Genomic DNA, 9,447 nt, shown 5'->3' on the forward strand with positions numbered 1-9,447 from the left:
TTTTACTGTTTAAAAGTATTTTCACATACATTGCCTGTTAGCTAAACAAAAGAGTTATTTCGGAATATGGACTTATTGCTAGAAAAGACTGGAGATTGGGAAGTGTATGACTTGTCCATGTTCTTACCACTACTTAGAATAAAAACAGTTATATTCTGGTTGGTTCTGTTTTATCTTGGTCTCATGGATTGCCAACAAATATTGCTGCCTCTCTGGCAAGAAGATGCTAGGAGCATCCAGGTTATGGTTAGAAGAGAATTTTTTAAAACCTCACTCCCTTCATTCTTAAGGGTTGATTGAAGATAAAAGGTAAAGTTAAATCATCATATTCGTGCATCCTGTAAAGCTAACATTTTGGAGGGCTGATAAAAATCACATGAAAATCTGAAATTTAAACAAAACTGGAGTGAATTGTGCCAAAAAGCAGAAAACTTCTAATTGTCTCTTCTTCTTCTTCCTCTCTGCCTTAACCAGAGAGCTGTGATTCTTCCTCAAAAAGCGGAGTATCATTGAATGTCCTTATACTTACGTATTGGTCTTTCCCTGTCCCTTGATAAGGTGTTTATGACATAGAATAAACTGTACTATTTCCAGTAGTCACTCACTTAAAATATTTTTAGTATTCCAGATTCCCCACTCTTTGTACTATAAAATCTGTGTAAGCTCATATATTTGCTGGTGTGTGCTGGGCACCTGGAAGAAAGACAGGCATTTAGAGTAATATGTTGGAAAATGGTAACGCTGGAATATTTTGAAACATTGGCCAAATTGGTAGAATGACTAAATAAATGTCAAAATAAGTGACTTTCAGTTCAAGTCATTAGGAAATAATAGATATTGTACTTATCATTTCACCTTAAGAAAACGCAAAGCTGGACAGAATATATGAAGCAATTCATTTCATACAGTACAGGAATGTAATCCCTGAGATAAGGGAAATATATAATGTGAGCTCCAAATTCATCAGACTTTCTTCCTGGAGCCAAATCCAAATCACAGCACAAGGAAGTGGAATACAATAGAGAGCAGCAGGAAAACTCTGACCAGAACAAGCTGAGGTTGACAATCAGACTCTCAAAAATGTAATATTCTCGGGCTTCCCTGGTGGCGCAGTAGTTGAGAGTCCGCCTGCCGATGCAGGGGACACGCGTTCGTGCCCCGGTCCGGGAGGATCCCACATGCCGCGGAGCGGCTGGGCCCGTGAGCCATGGCCGCTGAGCCTGCACGTCCGGAGCCTGTGCTCCGCAACGGGAGAGGCCGCAGCAGTGAGAGGCCCGCGTACCGAAAAAAAAAAAAAGTAATATTCTCAACGTACAGCCCCCAATAAGTAACGATTAGATATATATGAGGAAGCAAGAAAATGTGACTCTTAATTAGAGGGGCAAAAAACCCACTAGTTAATATAGACAATTACACAGAAATTATACAAATGTTGAAATTTGCTCCTAACTATGTCTTTGCAGGCCGTGAAGGAGAGTAGTGAGAAGTGCACTCTAGAAAAAAACGAGGTTTCAAATCTCTTTTCTGCCACTTACTTACAAATTCTGCGATCATGGACAAGTTACATAATATCTTTGTGCCCTTATATTTTTATCTGTAAGATACAGACAATAACCTCTGTCTATGTTACACAGATGTTTCGAGATTCTAAAGCGTTTATACACAAGGAAATGTTTATAATCTTCTACAAAATACACAAAAATATAAAGTTTTGATAGACCTGGGGCACAAATATTATAATGATGACAATAACACCCCGTGACTGGGTCATTTGCCATTTGACAGATCTCAGATTTTCAACCCCGCTTACTATTTAGAATGCATCTGAACTTTCCCCATTTAGGCAGCATATTTGCTGTGATGGGGCATTTCATGCTGTATATTCTATTCCTGTTGAAATAAATTTAAATGAAGTAGGAAACATGCAGCTATGGGGGGGGATTTTCCCCCTAAATTTCTTATTTTACTTTCTTCCAAATTGTTTCTCACTCACACCAAGACCTAACTTCCCTATCAGTGCTGCTCGCTTTAGTATATTGATTCTGACTCTCCTCTGGTGTCTTCTGAGATACAACTCAAACAGATCGGAGAAATGCAAAAATAATTCCCAAAAGTGAAATCAGCAAGACAGTCACAGAAGCAAAAAGAAAGCTGGTGGGAGAAAAGAAGAGAAAACAAACATAGTTGAGGCAGGGAAACAACAAATTGTTCCCTTCAGTCCTGCCTTCATAAATTCTGTTCAAAGGATGGATAAATGCATAGACAGATAAATGTGTAGATAGAAGGTATTTAATTAATACACATTAAACTCCTATACAAATAAACTTGAAACTTACATTATGCAAAATGGTTGTTTGTATAGCTAATCTTCTGAGACGGAATTGGAGGAGTGAAGGATTATTTTTTGTAGCATGACTCAAAACAAAAGAAATTATGGCTGGAGAGTTAGTTCAGGGATTTGAAGAAAGTCTGTGTGGTTATTAATGCTGTGGTTGGTTTCTACAATACTATTGCTTATGATTATTTTTATTGACTATTGCTTATGATTATTTTTATTGTAATTACTTTGCTTCCCAGGTATTTTGGAAAGGCTTCATAAATAAATGAATATATTTCCATTTTAGCCTTTGATACTGTCCCTAGAAACAGCAACAGACTTGCTTCACAAGGTCACCTAACAATCTCCTACCATTCTTTGTATCTTAAGATATAACAGAAGTTTAATGTCTTCTATTCCATCTCATCGAAGGTGTAGATGATATTTTGCTGGATCACAGAAATGATGTCCCTATTATATTCTCTCATCAGATCTCTGACACCATAAACTATAATGGTTTCTTCAGAACTCTTAATGTATCTGGTATCAGCCTATTTGGGGGAAGTCCTTAATCCTGTAAATAGTTGTTAATAACTTACGTTTACACAGAGCATTTTCATTTCAATTTTAAAGTGATATATATACAGAAAGTGTGAAGCCATCCACTGTTGCAATGACAGCCATTTCTAAAATAGAATGCAACAGCTGGACAGCTGCTGCTTGTCAAAGGGTCAGAGGTGAACATGGTATTTAATATGAGCTGAATTAGGCATCTGAAATCTGCTCTCACTTTTAAGTGAGGATTAAACCAGGTCACTGTGACCAATATTTCTACATTTGTACTGAATTTGGTATTTCCCATTTTTCTGGTGACTTTCTTGGGCCTGGAGTGACACTTGAAAAATGCTGGATCAGACAGCAAGAACTTTTACGCCAAGCACTTAGAAGCAATGTCATCAAAGAGTTAAAAGAGAGTGAAAGTTGAGAAACAAAGCCAGGATCCTAAACTCTAGAACCGCACCAACCGTTAAGGAGGACAGAGCAGGCAAGAGTCAATCCAGGAAAAGAAACAGTTCTGAAAGTTTTAATTTGCAGTAGGTCAAGGTGATGAGTTTAGGATGCCAGTCGTGACCCAGAGAGCACAAGAGTGGAGGACGTTATTGGTTGCTTGCACCGTGGTGCTTGTATACAACAGTGCTCATTCTGTGACCTGCAGTCATAAATAATGGAGGCATTCAGCTGAAAGGATAAATCAGATGGGTCAATGATTATTCTTCTCATTTTAGCATGGAATCTCCTCTGTTTGATGTGATGAAAATATATTGATTTCAATGTATCCTAGTAATTAATTCATATGAACTATGCATAGTTAGAATTTCCACTTTTAAAATTAATATGTGGTGGTTATTCTAATCTCCTCTGTGAGTATGGAGACAACATCAGACCTCTGGTTGAAATCAAACATAAACATACCTTGAGTTTTCTAAACATATATTGCAACTAACCCAGAACAATGCTTTACTACAAAAAACATTGGACTTGAAAGCAGCAGACTGGATTTTGAGTCTCAGCTATGTGATTTGTCCATAGCTATGTGATTTGGACTATGATTTTAGGCTTGAACATTCTCACATGAAAAGTGAAGACAGCAATACCTAACTCAGCTTATTAAACCAACAGTCAAAAATTAATGTGTGTAAATGATCTTTGAAAAAATAAAGACACCACATAAATATGAGAGATTACCAATGGCTTGACTAGCGACAAATTTCTTTACCTAACCTCAGATCACTAAAGTATATGACCTTAAATACTAGAAATAACCTGGAATAAAATTGTAAATATACCTAAATGAGTTGTTTCTGAATTATCATTAGAAAAAATATTTTCTTGAATATACTTTTTAGTGGTGGGATCCTTTAATATTTATACTTTCATTCTTAAAAGATGAAATTATTGGTATATCCCACATAAGATTTTGAAGCTGAAATACATATGAGACCTCTTGACCTTTAAAGGGTGTATATGAATGCTGATGAGAATATTTCAAATATATAATGGTCTATTATAAAGCTACTTGGTCTATCTTCATGTCTGATTCATTAAGCAGACGTTGATGGAAAAGGCGTCAAGCTCAAGGGATATTATTCTGGTTAACAATTTTAAAAAGGTACTCAAGGATTTATTATTTAGAAAGTTCTAGGACAAAATTGTATAGACAATGGAAATTTCCAACATTGAGAACTCTTACAATATAGTGAGCTGCCATCCACCTACTTAATTGCATTTCTTTTCATAATCCTTTTATGTTGAAGACTCTCCCTCCATCTAACCTAACTTAATGGGGTTATATCCTGAGAAGCAAGTGCAGCTGAAGCACTAACTTCATTAGTTGCCTGACTCTACCTGTCAAGAATTCTGGCTCCAGACCAATTCGAGATAAATTTATACTGGGAAATAAGGCTACAAATAAGGTTACAAATAAACATATTTGGAGAAGAGACTGGTATCTAAAACTCTTTTATATGAAAATGTGATAATACATGATTGTTTTGAGGGCTTAAGTGCTCATAATATTCTTAATCAACTGTATACCGAAACTAGATTGGAGACTGCTCTGGGAGAGAAGATCAATAGGCTTTCTTTTTCCTTACCAAAAATACAGAGGTAAACAGAGATAAAGAGCTCCTTACCCGCTCCACAACACAATACCCCTCCAACAAACTTCATCTAGTTAATCAAATACGTTATAATATCAGGCTTGGAAACTCCACAAGAGCGAGTGCTAATGCTTTCTATATTTTTGTTACTAAGAACCTCGCTTATATCACAAATATAAATTGTATCTTGATAGAAAATTGATTGTGAACTGAAACTCTATCTTTGTCTCTTAGCTGATCATTATTTTATCACTTATTTTTCCATAGTACATTATTTTGAATACAAGAAGATATAAAATTTATTTTTTCAAATCAAGAGATGGCATATGGTTAGTTAGGGTGATCACTAATCTGTTGCTTGTACCAGTACACCTTTGAGAGTATAAGGACCACAGTTACGAACCAAGAGTATGTGACACCCAAGGGAAGTTAGTGTAGGTGTCCATGGTGCTGAAAAGTTCCCCTCCAAAGACTTAACTTGCACCTAAAAAAAATTTCATTGCACAGCCAATATCTAAATCTATATCCACATTTATACATATCAACAAGGCAATTCAAAGACTAAAAAATATAATATAATGGCCCAATACCTTATATACAGTGTGAAGTCAAATTTTTACCTTGTAGTGCCCATAATAGACAATATGAAGTGTTGCAGAGTTTTTGATTTTTCTATTCTGATGGGCTCTTAGTAAGTACATTTTAAAAATAAATTCTCAGATTCCTTTACTTCCTTGGAATTATTTTTCAGTAAATCATTTATTTGGGAAACATTGATGACTTACTCCTAAAGAGCCTAAATCCTTCTCTTCTGAAAGCATAATGCTGAATTTAAAAAATCAGTCTCAGGGCTTCCCTGGTGGTGCAGTGGTTGAGAGTCCGCCTGCTGATGCAGAAGACACGGGTTCGTGCCCCGGTCCGGGAGGATCCCACATGCCGCGGAGCGGCTGGGCCCGTGAGCCATGGCCGCTGAGCCTGCGCGTCCGGAGCCTGTGCTCCGCAACGGGAGAGGCCACGGCAGTGAGAGGTCCGTGTACCACACACACACAAAAAAATCAGTCTCAGAGGGTTGTACAAGTAAAAATAATAATGTTTCTTTCACTGTTTTTCTTCTTTCACTTTTGTTGGTATCACATCTTACTAAATAAAACGGGCAATAAAACGGGCAAGCTAAAAGAAATAAAGCAAATTTGTTGGACAAGGTAATTATCTTCTCTGTATCTACCTTTCCTCTTCAGTAAGGATTGTAAATATTAAGAATATCTGTAAAGATTATAAGGGTATGTGAGTCATAAAAAAAAAACAACTCCCTCATGAGGTAATTGTGAAGATTGAGTGCTCACATCTTTTAACTGAAGTATAGTTGATTTACAATGTTGTGTTTGTTTCTGTCTTTTCTTTATTTTGGTAAAATATGCACAACATCTACCATTTTAACCATTTTTAAGTGGATAATTCAGTGACGTTGAGTACATTCACAGTGTTGGGTAACCATCACCATTATCCATTTCCAGAATCCGTGTCTTTTCTGATGGTTAATAATCCTTGAGCATTGAAATGAGCAGAGCCCATGATTTTCAGGTTCCCTATTTTCAAACCCAATCTCAACCTCCTTAGATTTGGCACAAAGAAAATTATCAGCATCACAATCATTGTCATCCAAAATCATCCCGTAAATGACAGAACTGGGTGTAGAATCCAGGTCTTGGGATTCTTAATTCCCTTATCTCTCTACAGCTCCTTCCTTAACTAAAGCTATTGCTGTGCCACTTGCAACAGATGCTTTAAATTCAGTTCTGAGAGAAGTAATTCAAAGTTCTGACCAATTGCTTTAACACCCAAACCACTTTTTAAGTAAATATTCTTTCATGAGAAGAGTATTGACAAAGAAAGGAGAAATGAAACAGACTTCAATCACTGACTCTTCTGGTTTTTATCTAAAGAGGTAAATACATTTAAATAGTGAATACTAGATAAAGTGTAATTCCAGGAAGAAATATTAAGCAACTTTCCTATAAAGACATGTAGTTTTAACCTGTAGTATAACAGAATAGTTTATCATTGCTTCTTGGTCTCTTGCTGTGAGCATGGTACTGTTTAAATGCAGATGTGGTACTTTACACCGATGCATGGGAACTGAGAAGAACTTTGCTATATTTAACATGAACAGTACAGGCATGTAGTCCAAATAATCCATGTGTTTTATGACTCCACTTCTGTCTTTCTCTCTTCTGCTATCTTTTCTCATTTTCTTCCACCTCACTCTAGTACTTTATGATAGTCTGAATAAAGAAAGATTGATTCATTTTTTAATCAATTATAAAAATAGAAAAAGTGTTTCAAACTACAGTATACTGCACATATGAACATTTAATTTTATGTCACTTTAAAATAGAGACATCTTATTATTTTCTTAAATTTACAAATAGTGAAATTCACTCTTTTTTGGCATATAATTCCATGCATTTTGACACATGTAGATTTTTATAACCACGACCAAAGACAGTTTACAGAGCACTTCCAACATCCCAAAGAATCCCTCATACTTCCCATTGTATTCAGAGACTTCCCCAAATCTTAACCCTTGGAAACCACTGATTTGCTTTCTCTTCCTATATTTTGACTTTTCCCCAAATGTAAGTGGACTTATTTTTGATAAAAAGAATACAATATTTTATTTTACTAAAATTTTTATTTTGTTTCACTAAAACGTTGATACCATTTAACAAACTTCACCAAAGGATCTATAGTGTATCTGGCTCAATAACGAATAGGTTATACTTTGGTCAGTACTAGGTCTAATTTCTTTGTTTACTCTGTTTACACTGAATCTTTAAAAAACATAATTATAGGTTGTAGGAATGGAAAAAAGCTTTTGGTGTCTCAGACCTAGAATTTTGAATATTTGTTTTTAAATCAGCCTGGAATTTCAAAGTAACGTTTGTATAACATCTATTTTCACTTCTGAGAAGATGTGAGTGTTGTTTTTGATTTTTGGATCAGCAGGGATGAAAAAGGAGATAGTGCACCACTTGGCCTGTCCTGCCCCACAGTGTCTTCTCAGAATTGAGCCTTAGGGCAAACAGAATGACAGCATATCCAAAGTCACCTTCCTCATTCAGGGCTGTGCTTTATAGTGGCCTGGTTCCATCCTACAGGGCTTTCAGCTGCTTATTTCTTCGTATGTGATTATTGGCTGGCTTGTGATTATTAAACCACAAAATGAAAAACTGGGACACTCTATATGTAGCAATCTCTTTGTGATACTCTGTCGTGAATTCATGGGAGGAAATTTATGTATGGGCACTACCCAATCTCCACCAATAAACAAGCTCTTCACAGCTACATATTTCTAGAAATACCTTGCTTATCATATCTGAATTTAAAATTTCAATTAGAATTTAAAATAATGTCTAGTTGAAATGTTATGTCCTAATTCCCTTGGTCAAAATGGGTTTTTTTTTTATGAATCCTGTGTTGCATAGCTAATGGCCATCTTATGAATTTTCTTTAAAAGGATTTCATTAAAATCATTTATTAAATTGTTGCCTGGTAGTGTGTAAACACACTGAGGGCAGGGGGTGTCTTTCTCATTATTATGTCTTCAAATTGTAAACATGGATAAATTATTTAATGAACGAATACCAAAATAAATTAGCTGTCACAGAACACTGTCACAGAGCACTGTAATTGATGGAGTTGCCAAAATTATAATATGGCGTGTCCCAGACTAGTGATCCAAGAACCCATAGCAATGCCTTCAGGACCAGGAAAAGAAGGAGACCAAGGTCTAATTTATTCTAGAAGATCTCACTGCAATCCAAGTTGAGCAAAGCCTACAACACAGTCCTGAATTCCATAGGCAGAATGTCTGTGAATTTGGATCAACTGAGATTCTAAGAAAGATGTGCTGCTCTCTTAGATTCTTAAAGAACAAGAGAGCAAAGCAAAGCAGCAAGTCTTTCTCTTGGGGGAGAATCTGAAATGAACGTTCTTATTCCTTGAAGGATGTTCTTCCCAACTCTATGGAAATATTAGAATGCACCAAAATGTTTCAAAACCCTTTTTCAAATTAAAAAATTTTGTTAGTGGTCACTTTTAAAGACACTGTTTTCTGTGATAATGTAAATGAATGTTTTTTAAGCCTCCATTTCTCTCCCTTTATATTAAAAATGATTTGAAATAGAAACTTTATTACATAGCAGCTCGCTATTCCAATGCCAAATACTTGACTTAAAATCTGGGAAATTGTATGTTAGAGGAATATACATCATCAATCTCCTGAATTCAAATAGTTTCCAGCATCACTGAAGAGCTGGCAGTGTTCACAGCCCCTTTCTGCTATTTTTTTTTTCCTATTTCTCTGGCGAACATTTTTACCCATAACTTAAAGAATGTTTGAGAATCTTTAAGAAGGAAAGAATAAATAAATAAATAAATAAATAAATAAATAAATAAATAAATAAATAA

This window comes from Physeter macrocephalus, chromosome 20 (genome assembly GCF_002837175.3).
Source record: "Physeter macrocephalus isolate SW-GA chromosome 20, ASM283717v5, whole genome shotgun sequence".
NCBI classification, from domain to species: Eukaryota; Metazoa; Chordata; class Mammalia; order Artiodactyla; family Physeteridae; genus Physeter; species Physeter macrocephalus.